The sequence below is a fragment of the Elephantulus edwardii genome, unplaced genomic scaffold (assembly GCF_000299155.1).
Source record: "Elephantulus edwardii isolate Elephantulus edwardi_28Jun2011 unplaced genomic scaffold, EleEdw1.0 scaffold00017, whole genome shotgun sequence".
NCBI classification, from domain to species: Eukaryota; Metazoa; Chordata; class Mammalia; order Macroscelidea; family Macroscelididae; genus Elephantulus; species Elephantulus edwardii.
Genome location: NW_006399767.1, coordinates 25,249,488 through 25,263,734, shown reverse-complemented (window position 1 = coordinate 25,263,734; position 14,247 = coordinate 25,249,488). Strand labels below are relative to the sequence as shown.

Below are 14,247 nucleotides of genomic sequence, written 5' to 3'. Positions count from 1 at the left end.
CTTCATAAAATCACTTGAAAGCTCAAAAGGACAAGAAATAACAACCAAATTTAAAGGAAAAGCATCATTGTAAATAAGTAAAACAAATTACAATGCAGAAAAATGTGATGGCTATAAAGTCTTGTCTTTTGCAGCCAGAAAGAAAAACTTGTCCCATCACAGGACATACTAAGAAATTTTGACAAAAGTCTTGAAAAAATGGCTTTTTCCCTGAATGGACTCTAGCACTTGATATGGGGAAATGAGGAAAGAAGAGATGAATCTCACTCAAGTGAGTCTGAAGATTATTGCTCTATAAAATATCAAGATCCAGTAAAAGTTGGTGTCACCATTTCTTCTGCCCTTCATCTCTGTGACTTTCACAGAACCTCCAGCATCACTATGTGGGGCAGAGAATAAGAAGGTTTACACCTCTGTGATTCTTAGCAGCCACTATGAGGAGAGACCAGGGAAGAATTTTGCCCTTTTCAGTGGAAGAAAAGTGGTGGTTGGTAATTATGATGACTGTATACTTTCAGTCTGTATTTGCTGCACCTTTCTTTATAGTAAGACACCAACTGCTTAAAGAAATAAAGATGTTTCAGTACATTTATGAAACAGATAAAAAAAGGAGCATTTTAAGAAGTCCGACCTCTGAAGAATGGCTCTAAATCTGTCGAATGTATAGCATTCTTCTTATGTTTGTAAATAAACTTACCCAAGCGACTCGACAGCACGTAACAACAATAACAACAACAACATGAATGCTTAAAAAAAAAAATCTAGATCCAATTTTAACAAGACTGTGGATATATTAGGGAAATAACTTTATGATATTAGTAGTTAGACTGTTAGATTACTAACAAAATGTTGAAGGTTCGAATCTACCCAGAAGCACCTTAGAAAACAGATCTGAAAAATCAGCCATTGAAAGCCCTCTGGAGCACAGATCTAGTCTATTACACATGAGATTGACTGGATAGCAATTGAGTTTTTTTAAAAAAAGAAATCCAAGAAACCAACATCCAGAAGATCTTTTGTGCCTGACACTTGAATGATGAAATGAGGGCTGGGGGTTGTCATTGAGGACGTGATTATTCTGGAGCTGGTTCATTTCTGGTCATTTGTTAGTCCATTCTTTGTTTCTAGGAAGAAATATTTATTCATTTGTATAGCATAGAAGTTGTTGAAACCCCAAAGGATGACAGTATCACATCTGACTCATAGCAACTCAATAGGACTGAACAGTTTTCCAAAGCTGTACGTCTTTAGAGAGCAGACTGTCACATCTTTCTCCCATGGGGCAACTGGGAGGTTAGAACCATCAACCCTTCAGTTAGCAGCCAAGCACTTTAACCACTGCTCCTTTAAGATGGCAGCCCTGAACAATAATTTGGTGAAAAGAGTTTTATGGAAGAAACTATACTCTTTTACAAGTTTCTGAAATTAATAACCTCATGTTGTTGTTGTCATGGGTACCATACAGTCAGAACAAACTCATAGTTAATACTGTAGGGGATATTTTTTAAATATTTTTTTATTGGGAAAAACATATTGGGGGTACAAGGAGGTGAGGGTTGGGGGCAGAAGGGTGAGGATGGGCCAGGATGCAGTTGCAGAGCTGCACAGTTTGGTCGGTGGGGGGAGCAGGTGAAGGAAATGATGAGGGTCCAGTGGTGTAGGGGATTTTAAGAAGCAGTTAATTGCACAGAAGTAGATTGCCCATCCTTCTCTCATGGAGCAGCTTGTGACCTTGAACTACATGCCTTTGAGATTGCAGCACAGCATCTCAGAAAAATATTTTTTATACCTTTTTGTCATGTACACTTATTTGTCATGCACTAATTTTAATGATCTATTATTGACATTTTAACTTTGAACCCACTGTAAATGTATCTACATGAATGCAATCTAGCTGAGGGTATTTACTTCAAAAAAAGATCATTAGGTCCTTGCTGTGTGCAAAAGATTATTTTCATAAAGTTACAAAGATACATAGGCATTCTATGCTATTTTTTAGAAACTACAGCCACAAAAAACACAGGTGTACAAAATTAATATAAAATAATGAAGTAGGAATGACAACCACTTCCTAAATAGCATGCCTCTGGAAACTCTATGAGCTTTGATAAACGTCGACAGTTGTAGAGGGACTTCAGGCCCTTTGTTCATACGGCTATGAATCGTGCTTGACTTGAAGGCAATCAATAACAACAACGTGTTGGAGAAACATTCTTCTAAGTGGTACAGCATTGGTCTGTCAATTTGCTGTACTGAGGCAACCTGAGGTTGCTGTGATGCTGAACCTTGTGCCATTAGGGTGTCAAAGGCCATAACGGTGGAGCTCCCAAATTAAGATAGGTTTGAAACCAGGAGTGGCATCCACTTCCTAAATAACATGTCTCTGGAAACTCTATGAACGTTGATAAATGACGATAATTATAGAAAGGCTTCAGGCCTTTTGTTCATATATATTTACCAATAAGGAGTTGTGCAGCCAACACAAAGACATGCACTTCACATGCACCAACTGCTCCACAGAGGGGGGAAAATAGGCTATCTCCAATTGGACCATTTATTCTCCCTAGAAACAAGCTAAAGGGTCAGCTGTAAGTCAGTTCCAACTCAGTGGTACATAATAACAACATAAATCTATGTATAAATATGTATGGAAGGATGACGGAAGAAGAATCTATGCCTTCAACTTGAGCTGGAGAAGAGTCTTTATCATACTCTGGACTGCCAAAAGCACAAATAAGTCTGTCTAGGAGGGGGTGAAACCAAGTTTCTCCTTGGAGGCTAGGATTTTGAAGCTCCATGTCACATACTTTGGGCATGTGGCCAGGAGAGACTGGCCCTTGGAGAAAGACATTCATTATTCTTGGAAGGGTGGAGGGACAGTGCAGGAGAGGAAGACCCCGGATGCGAAGGATTGATACAGTAACTGGGGCAATGAGGGTTGGTAGGTGTGTCAGAGTTAGTGAGATAGAGTCAGGAGAGGGTAGGCTCCAGAGCTGTTGTACATAGGGTCGCTATGAATCTCAGGTGACTCAATGGCACATAACAAGAACAAAAAACATGTACAGAGAGAAAACTTAAAAAACCAAACAAATTAGAGCCCTTAATTTTAAAGCTTAGTTATATGCCTGTATTTACAACAAAAAAGGAAGCATTTTTATAGATGTGGGTTCCCAGAGGAAGTGAGACTTAACATTTAGAGAAAGGGGTTGTGTTTCTGGTTGGCTAGAGACCAGAGACCAGTTGTGAAAAATGAACAATAATGAAAAACGTATGAAGGTCTGGAGGGTAAGATCAGGAGATGGTAGACAGAGAGGAGTCTTGTGTGACTGGAATTGTAATTTCTTCTTAAACAATGGTAGGGGATCAAGATGGATGTATAGAGTCAAACTGCTAGGAAAGGCATTGAAAATTTTGGGGGAGAAGGAAAGTATATCTAGAAGGAAGGGAATGACAGCTGAAAACATTAACTAGAGAACCATCTACCAATTCAACTGTAGTTATAAAGGATTGGGCTTAGAGATTGGTGCAGTGACAATAGAATTGAAAAATGGGTATTTTCTATATTTCTTTTTAATTCCAGATGTGCATTATTTGAAAGGGCATATGATGAGTAAGAGTGGAACATGAAGTGTTTAGAAGGAATAGGTTTTCCATTTCTTTTGAAGGTAGCAACTCAAACTTCAGTCCTCCAACAGTCCAGAACTTGGGTTTTTTGTTTGTTTTTACCACTTTAAGTGAGTAACTCTGGAGAAAAGGATAGCTTTCCTGGAAATCCCCTTCTTTTTTTCTAATTTTGTTTTCCTATAACCAATGAGAATAAAGAGTGAATTAGCATCACTTGTCTCCAGCAGATATATACTCTCAGAAGGTCTTATTTCAAATCTTAAGAAGGCATGATATAACCAAGTTAGATGAGGAAAACATAGTTGAAAGCTTCCTCTAGTGTTTATGTGCTTTGCTTGAAAAAATGCACTTTACAGAGTGACATACAAGTAGACAGAGAATTGGAAGATTTAAGTATCTAGATTGAGTAAAACAACATATCTGACTTTACACACCTATATAGGAGGTCCTTGACTATAAAAGTAAAAATAGAAAGAAATTATGTTAATATCTCTCTGCTATTCTATCATTAAAGAGATGGAGATTGTGAAGGAAATTTTTTTACCCAAATTCTGGTTGTCATAGGACAACTAAGGGAATATTAAATAATGAACAATTACTTATTGACTATCAGACATAGAGTCAGACACTTCCAGATACTTTATTTCATTGAATTATCAGCATGGCCTTGCAGTGGGTGTATTGTATTACTATCTTTTCCATTAGCTGTTGAATCCCCAGTGCCTATAATTATGCTGATAACTTTAATACTCATCAAGAAATACTGATTACTCAGGACTGGCTAGGAAATATTTTCTATTTTTCTGTTGTGAAATAGAGTGCACATTTGGAAAAATATGAAACATCAATATATTACTGAATTGATTATTAAAATGTCAACATGGATGGACCCACCACCCAGATCAAGAAATGAAGCCCTTCACATACCCATTCCTAGCCACAATACTCCACCTCTCAATTAAATAACGCACTGAAAGCTTTTAATCATATAGTTTTCAATTACATTAATTTCACTCTATTTACCTACCATTGTCCTGCACTAGGATATGTGCTATGTGAACAACAGAAGCATTAGAAGCATGGCATATAATGGATAAATCTCAAAGGACGCTTACTGATCACTTCCTATAAAAGCTTGTGCTAGGGCAGGAGAATACCAGAGGGAGAATCTCATGAAGAATAGTATCTACTAGGAAAGAAAGAAATTTCAGAGTTGAAACTTCCTGAGTCAGGGACTTCATATGCTTTGTGTGTTCTGTCTTGGTTCTTAGAACACTATCGAGTTCAGAGTAATTATTAATAAATGCTTATTTCATATATTCAATATATTCAAAAGAAGGGTAGGAAAAAATTCCAAAATTTAAATTCATTACCATCTAGTCAGAACTGATTCATAGCTGACCTTCCAGTGGGTTTTCAGAGGCTGTAAATGGCACAGGAGGAGATTGTCCATCCTTCTCTTACAGTCATTGGTAGATTCCAACTGGCTGTCATTGTGTTGGCAAGTACAGCCCATCCTTCTCTCACAGTCATTGGTAGATTCCAACTGACTGTCCTTGTGTTGGCAGTACAAGGCCTTTCCTCCTAGGCCACCAGCACACCCAAGTTATGTATAAAATACAATGAAGATGCAAATGAGTATTAATTTTAAAGTAACTAAATTCAAGAGTAGCAGGGGGAGGGGAAATAATTGTGTGTATAGGTTGGAATATTTAGAGGAAACTTGAGAATGTAGCTCATTTGCAGAAGCGATCCCTGAGGCTGACAAGAAGAAGGATATGATTCAGAGAACAGTGGGGAAGGAACAATCAGTAACCACGAGAGTAGAAGCTGTACTGGGTGGAGTGGAGACAGGAGGGGGAGTAGAGGGAAGATCTAATAAACAGAGCAGACACTCAGAATGAAGAACTGGGCTGCTGTTTATTTGATGTCATTGAGTTGACTGACTCACAGTCAACTTCGGCCATCTTGCCTCACCCTCATGATCTCTGGCATTCTTGAGCCCATTGCTACAGGCACTGTCATCCATCATTTTTCTTGAGGATATTCCTCTCATTCTCCATCCCTCTGCCTTTTCCATCGTCTTTTTCCAAGGACTGGCCCCTCCTGACAGCATGCTCAAAAGATTCACCATCCTTGCCTCTAAGGAGCACCCTTGTTGCAATTCTTCCAAGACAGCCTTGTTTGCTCTTTTAGCAGGCCATGTGATATGCAGTATTCTTCCAACACAATAAAAGGCACTGAATTTCTGTCCAACTTTCAGATGTATAAAAAGCAGTATAAAATACCCTGGTTTGGATTAGTCACATCTGAATCTTTAAATTGACATCATTGCTCTTTAGCACTTTGGAGAGGTCCTTGATGGAAGAATTTTCTCAATGAAACACATATTTTGATTTCTGGACTGGCAAAAGAATAAACAAGTCTGTCCTGGAGAGGGTGGAACCAAGTTACTCCTTGAAAGCAAGGACCTTTGAAGCTCCATCTCACATACTTCAGGCATGTTGCCAGGAAGGATCTGTCCTTGCAGAAGGACATCATGCTTGCAAGGGTGGAGAGACAGCGCAAGAGAGGAAGACCCAGGATGAGATAATTGATATGGTAACTGGGGGTAGGTGTGTCAGAGACAGTGAGACAGGCTCAGAATAGGGCAGGGTTCAGAGCTGTTATACATAGGATCACTCTGAATTGAAAGCCACTGTATTGCACATAACAACAACTGCCAAAAGGAATAGGTGGGATATCAGTTTATATATTCCAAATTAATAGATGTGCCCTGGATGTACTCACCAGTATGTGGTAAGAAATTTGGAAGACAACTACATGGCCAACTGACTGGAAGAGATCCATATTTGTTCCCATTCCCAAGATATGTGATCCTACAGAATGAATGTAAAAATTATTGAACAATATTATAAATATTACATTAAGGAAAATATTGTTGAAGATCATCTGAAATTGATTAGAACTGTACATTGATAGAGAATTACCAGAAGTTCAAGTTGTTGGCAAGAAGTTGTGCTGCAATCCCAATGACACATGGTTTGAGGCCTCCGACTGCTCCACAGGGAAAGATGGGCAGTCTCCTCCTGTGCAATTAACTGCCTCTGAAAACCCACCAGAAAATCAGGTATAGGTAGGTTCCTACTGTATGGTACACATCAACATCAACAAATCTGGGTTTACTAGAGTCTGTGGCACTACACTACTGTTGGTGTCAGATAGATTTTGGCTGAAAGCGAAGGACATCGGAAAAATATCTGTGTTTTATTGACTATTCAACGGCATTTGACTATGTGGCCAAATATCTATTTGTATTTTATTTACTTTTCAAGGGCATTTTGAATAAGGATAGCAGGATAATTGATGAATTTGAGTTGTGGTGTCAGAGAAGAGTGCTGGATATTCCATAGACTGCCAAAAGAATAAATGGACATGTCTTCGAGAAAGTACAACCAGAGTATTTCTTGGAGGTAAAGATGGTACAGCGTTGTTTCTCATATTTTAGACAAGTTGTTAGGAGAGGCTATTCCTTGGGAAAGTACATCATACTTGGAAAGGTCAGCAGAGTAGAGGAAGACCCTTAATGAAATTGATTGATACAGTGTCTATGAAAGAAAATGTGGAGATCTTCAGAGTTGTCGTTTTTTTTTTCTTTTTTCCAGGAGGTGTACAAAAGAACTCTATTCTAGTACTGTCTTTTAGACTGAAGTAGATCAATCTGTTGGACAGAAGCCTTTATAGAGATTTTCATTGCATATCAGCTTTCTTCTTACACGAACAATGAGCAAAATAACATCCTTTGACTCTAGCAAAAAATGCTACAGAATTAGTAGTAGTTGTTGTTGTTATGTGCTGTCGAGTCACTTGCGACTCCTAGTGACCCTATGTACAACAGCCCTAAATTCTGCTCTGTCCTGTGCCAATCACATTGTCTCCGACACACCCATCCTGATTACCCTGAATTGATTTTTACCTCCTCTGAGAATCAATCCACCTCATACAGGGCCTTCCCCTCCTGCGCTGTCCCTCCACCCTCCCAAGCACAATGTCCCTCTCCAAGGACTGGTCTCTCCTTACAACATGTCCAAAGTATGTTAGATGGAGCCTCAGAATCCTTGCCTCCAAAGAGCCGTCCAATTTAACTCTTTCCAGGATGAATCTGTTTGTTTTCCTAGCAGTCCATGGTATTCTCAATACTCTTCTCCAGCACCACAGGTCAAAGGCATCAATTCTTCTTCTATCCTCCTTGGTCATTGTCCAACTCTCTGACACATAACAAGTGATTGCAAAGACCATGGCCTGTATCAGATGCACCTTAGTCTCCAGAGAGACACCATTGCTCTTCAGCACTTTAGAAAGTTTCCTAACAGCAGACTTTCCCATTGCAATACGTCTTTTAATTTCCTGGCTACTGGTGCCCAGAGTGTTAACTGTGGAGCCAAGCAAATTAAGTTGTTAACAATCTCAATCTCTTCACCATCCATCCTGATACTGCCGATTGGTCTAGTGGTGAGAATCTTTGTTTTCCTGACATTGAGCCTCAATCTATATTGGAAGCTGCAGTCCTTGACCCTCTGCAGCAAGCCCTTCAGGTCCTTCTCAGTTTCAGCAAGCAGGGTTGTGTCATCTGCTTAATGCAGATTGTTGATACATCTTCCACCAATCCTGACCCCACATTCCTCCTCATAGAGCCCAGCCTCCTGGATAATCTGTTCCGTATACAGGTTGAAAGGGTATGGAGACAGGACACATCCCTGGCGTACGCCCTCCCCAATTTTGAACCATGCAGTGTTTCCTTGCTCTGTTCTGAAGACTGCCTCTTGGTCCAATTATAGGTTTCTCATTAGCACGATCAAGTGTTCTGGGATTCCCATTCTTCTCAGAGTCAGCCACAGTTTGTTATGATCCACACAGTCAGCATTAGCTTATTCCCAAGTCATTATGAGAAAGTGGGGAAGGGTTAGATTATGACTTATGTAGTAAAGAGATGTCCAAATACCTAGAGTTGGAGGAAGGAAACAGGTATAACTGTGGATTGCCAAGAACTGTGATTTTGATGCTGGTTGTATTTTAGAACAAAAATGTCTATTCCTTTTCAGGCATCCTTGGAAAGCTTCTGTATAGAATTAAATGAAGATAAAATTGTTGTGATGCTAATATCTCATTGCTGGCAGAAATGAATCTCTTTTATACCGACAGGGAAGGTTGAGGTGAAAGATAAAAATTGCATGTGAATCATCCCTCCCACTTCTTGTCACAGGAAAGTACAGGAACAATGTTATGAAAACAATAGTCATAGACCTTGCTGTGACATTTTCCAATTATTTCTTTAACTTTCATAATAACTTTGCAAATAACATTTTATACAATTTGGGGAGATTATAGTGATATTTATAAAGCATATAAATTTAGGATGCTGGTTGTATTATCTGCAAAGTGCAAGTTGTTGATGAGACTTCTTGCAATCTTTATGCCACATTCTTTGACAAAGGGTCCAGTTTCTCCAATGATTTGCTCAGGATACATATTGAATGGATATGAGGAAAGGCTACACCCCTGACACACATCTCTCTGTTTTAAACCATTCGGTGTTCCCTTGCTCTGTTCAAACAACTGCTTTTTGTTCTAGGTATAGGTTTTGTATAAACATAATTAAAAGTTCCCATTCTATGTTAGACATAGTTTGTCATGATTCACATAGCCTTTTCATTTGGAAAGATCCTTAACAGAAGGGTTTGAAGGGGTTCTTGACAGAAGATTTTCCCAGTGGAACACGTGAAACACATCTTTTGATCATTTGTTGGCTACTGCCATAAGAAATATATGAAATACCAATTTGTATGTTCCAAATAACAGATGCAGCCCTGGACATGCTCACCAATATGTGCCAGGAAATTTGAAAGACAGTTATGTAGCCAACTGACTGGAAGAGATTCATATCTATTCCCATTCCAAAGAAAGATAATAGTCAATGAAGCACAGATAAACATTCTTCTGGTATTCTTTACTTAGAACCAGGATCCATCTGACATAGGCAATTATGGCCATGGTGCCGTGGCCTCTTGTAAACCCAACTTGAACTTCTGGTGGTTCTCTATCAATATTCTATTCTAGCTGTTTTTGGAGGGTCTTCAACAATATTTTGCTTGCATGTGATATTAATTATACTGATCAATAATTTCCACATTCTACTGAATCACCTTTCTTGGGAATGGAAACAAATATAGCTCTTTCCTAGTCAGATAGACAAGAAGTTGTCCTTTCAATTTCCTGGCATAGACTAGGCTTCTTCTGTTACATGTCAATTCCTGGAGTCTTATTTTTTGCCGATGCCTTTAGTGCAGCTTAAACCTCTTCCTTCATTACCACTGGCTCTTGTTCATATGGTACTTTCAGTGTCAACCAATTCTTGTTGGTACAGTAACTCGTATACTCCTTCCAAGTTTGGATGATTTGTTATAAAGATGACACAATCTTGCTTGTTGAGAGAAGGACTTGAAACACTGCCACAGAAGAGAAAATAAAGACTACAGCCTTTAGTATGGATTATATACCAACACTTTAAAAAAAATGAATCCTCACCTTGGATCAATGTCAAAGATTTCATCTTTAAAACAAACAAACCAACCACAAAACACCACAATGTTTTATTGGCATTGGGTCATATGGGAATAATTACCCACATTTGTACGTTAAGATATTTTATCTCATTGGGGAAAAAAAGAGTTAACTGTTATATTAGAACAAACTTTTATGCATTTGCCGCTGTTGAGTAAATGATCAGCTCTTTGATGTAATATGGACTTCACTATTACAATTCATCAACAAAAGGTGTATGCCCCAAATTTCCACTTGGTGCCATTGATTTCTTGCTGGAAACTTCATTGCAGCATTATTTATGTCACTAGTAGTCACTGACTCAATCTGCTGAAGGACTGCAGTTGGCAGCATCTAAGAACCAGCAACTAGAGCCTGGAATCTGACTTCATTCAGAAAACTGCCAGAAGACTCCACAGACATTAGGTATCTGGCTTTCAGCTTGTTCTTGGCAGCTTGGATGACTGTATCTGAAAGGTTTCCCTGCTTTATTGGTCATAGGCAGCCTTGAAGACATCTTCAGCAGCTACAGTCTGAAATCATGTAGATCCCAAAGAGCCCGGAATCTGAGTAACTGGCATTAAAAGCAGAAACATCAAATGGCTGGTTAATTCCCTTTGCAATAGGCTTATAGAGGGATCTGGTGGCATTGCTGCCCCTCTTGACATGGGGTCCTGCACGGAGCACATGCTGAGCACACTAAATGCATTTGCTTCTCCACTTCCTATGGCAGTGCAGCATGGACCAGACAGTCTCCATTCTGCTCTCAAATTTCACCTCCACAATACATGGTCTTTGCATCAGATAAACCTAGACCACCTCTCACATTAAGAAACTGTTTAGCAACCTGCTTTAGAACACAGTGACTCACACCAAGTCCAATCAAGGTCATTCTTGCACTTGTAAAGTGATTCTGAACAAAAAATGTAACTTCCTTGGATGCCACCTTTCCAATCCTATAACCAGGACAATATAAGAATTATCCAAGACATTCCAGTAGGCTGCTGCATGTAAATTTTCAATGACATGAGCCTGTAGATTCTGGAAAGCCACAGCTTTGTCAATCTTTAACTGAGATTGAAGACCAGCAATATACCAGTGACAAAGTTCTGGTGCTGTGGTGGCATGGAGCAGGAACTCCATTAGAATTATCAATGTTGTCATTTTGCCACTTAACTGATTTCATCCCCTTCTCAAAAATCAATTGACCATAGGTAGTTGAGCTGATTTCTGAGTTCTCAAATTCTGTTCCATTGATCTATGTATCTTTGTACTAGTACCATGCTATCTTGACCACCACAGCTGTGTAATAAGATTTAAAATCAGTGAATGAGATGCCTCCTACCTTGTTTCTCTTTTTAAGAAGTGCATTGCTTATTCAGGGTCTCTTTCCATTCCAGATGACATTGGGAATTTCCTTTTCCATCTGTTGAAGAATGGAATTGGTATTTGTATTGAGATTGCATTGAATGTGTAGATTATCTTTGGTAGAATTGTCATTTTCACAATATTGAGTCTTTCTGTCCAAGAGCAAAGTACATTCTTCCATTTCACCAGGTCTCTTTTTTTTCTTGTAGTAATGTTTTGTAATTTTCTTTGAATAGGTCCTTTGTGTTTCTAGTTAGATGTATGGCCAAGTATTTAATCTTGTGATCAGCCATTGTGATGGGTATTGTTTTTCTTGCTCCAGTTCTGTATTTTCTTGAGCAAAGAGATGGAAACAACCCAAGTGCCCATCAACAAACAAATGGATTAAAAAAAGCTATGGTAAAAAAATATCTATATATCTATATATAAATATATCATCAGGACAGAGCAAGGGAACACTGCATGGTTCAAAATTGGGAAGGGCGTACACCAGGGATGCATCCTATCTCCATACCTTTTCAACCTATATGCAGAACAGATTATCCAGGAGGCTGGGCCCTATGAGGAGAAACGTGGGGTCAAGATTGGTGGATGATTTATCAACAATCTGCGTTATGCGGATGACACAACACTGCTTGCTGAACTGAAGAGGACCTGAAGCGCCTGCTGCAGAGTGTCAAGGACTGCAGCCTACAATATGGATTGAGGTTCAATGTCAAGAAGACAAAGATTCTCACCACTGGACCAAATGGCAGCATCAGGATGGATGGTGAAGAGATTGAGATTGTACACAGCTTTAGTTTGCTTGGCTCCATAGTCAACAGTCTTGGCACCAGCAGCCAGGAAATGAAAAGGCGCATTGCCATGGGAAAGTCTGCTGTTAGGGACCTCTTCAAAGTACTGAAGAGCAATGGTGTCTCTCTGAAGACTAAGGTGCATCTGATACAGGCCGTGGTCTTCACAATCACTTGTTATGTATCAGAGAGTTGGACAATGACCAAGGAGGATAGAAGGAGAATTGATGCCTTTGAGCTGTGGTGCTGGAGAAGGGTATTGAGAATACCACGGACTGCTAGGAAAACAGATTTGTCCTGGAAAGGGTTAAACCGGATGGCTCCTTGGAGGCAAGGATTTTGAGGCTCCATCTAACATACTTTGGACATGTTGTGAGGAGAGACCGGTCCTTAGAGATGGACATCATGCTTGGGAGGGTGGAGGGACAGCACAGGAGAGGAAGGCCCTCTATGAGGTGGATTGATTCAGTGACTGGGGTAATTGGGATGGGAGTGTCAGAGACAGTGCGATTGGCACAGGACAGAGCGGAGTTTAGGGCTGTTGTGCATAGAGGGTCGCTATGAGTTGCAAGCAACTCGATGGCACATAACAACAACAACTTATATAAATATATAGATATATATATATGCTATGGTATACTCACACAATGGAATACTACACAGCACTGAAAAACAAGGAACTCATGAAATATTATACAAAATGGGTGACCCTGGAGGACATTATGCTGAGTGAAATATCTCAGTCACAAAAGGACAAATATTGCATAATGCCACTGTTATAAAACAGGACTGAACATGGAGGTTTGGGGGAAACTAAGAAAAGAGGGGATAAATAATGTACACTGCATTGAAACAGATGAGAGAAGAACTGCTTAAAAGGAATATATGATTAGGTATTTGCACAACAACAGTCCAGAATAAGAGCTGCATAGCAAAGTGGACTCGGGGTAGGGGGTGGGAGGGAACTGTATAACAATGACAGATTTTTTTTTCAAAGAGAAAAGTGAACTGGGGCGGGGGGTCTGAGGGTTTGGGTGGGCAGGGAGTAAAATGTGAAACAGTAAATGAATGGAAATTAAACAAACAAACAAAAGAATATCATTATCCCTCAGGCATTCTTCAGAGTGAACTATATGTTGTTCCCTTGTTGTAGTTAAACACTTAAGTCAACTGCTTCAATTCCACGAGTTATCTTGAAAGATGATGCTCCTTTTGTTGTCAAACTTGATGCAAGACGGAGCATATGAGAGGTTCCTAAACTGTTGGAGTCCTCATTCCTACTGCCAGCTTTAATAAACAAGCCAATTCTCGAAGCCGAGGCATAGTTTTCCAGGGAAGCAATCACTCAACCATTTATAAGTAAACTCAAGGTCCTTGAAGTGGTGAAAGCTCTCCTCCAGGGGCAGCTCCTCCAGGGGCAGCTGTGGCTTTGACTCTGGGAGCAACTTTGAGGGAATAAAAAATCATGAGAGAATCCCAGCTCTGATTAGCAGCTTCATGGTTCAAGATCATTCCAACCCATGGTCATGGCTGGGTCACAGGAAAGCAAGACTGGCAGAGTGAAGATATAGATAGATGATAGATAGATAGATAGATAGATAGATAGATAGATAGATAGATAGATAGATAGATAGATAGATACTTTTTAGAAAAACACAAACATTAAAAATGGTTTGTTTTCGCTTTTCCTCGCTACCCGCACAAGGGTCCATACGGCGTTGTTCTGGTTCCCGTCGTAACTTAAAAGGGAAACTTCCACAATGTCCGGAGCCCTTGATGTCCTTTAGATGAAGGAGGAGGATGTCCTCAAATTCCTTGCAGCAGGAACCCATTTGGGCGGCACCAACCTTGACTTCCAAAT

General features: G+C 39.7%; 1 pseudogene; it reads right to left on the bottom strand.

Annotated features, from left to right (window-relative positions):
* Positions 1-10,438: 10,438 nt before the first annotated feature.
* On the bottom strand, positions 10,439-13,885 carry LOC102843062 (annotated as a pseudogene).
* Positions 13,886-14,247: the final 362 nt, after the last annotated feature.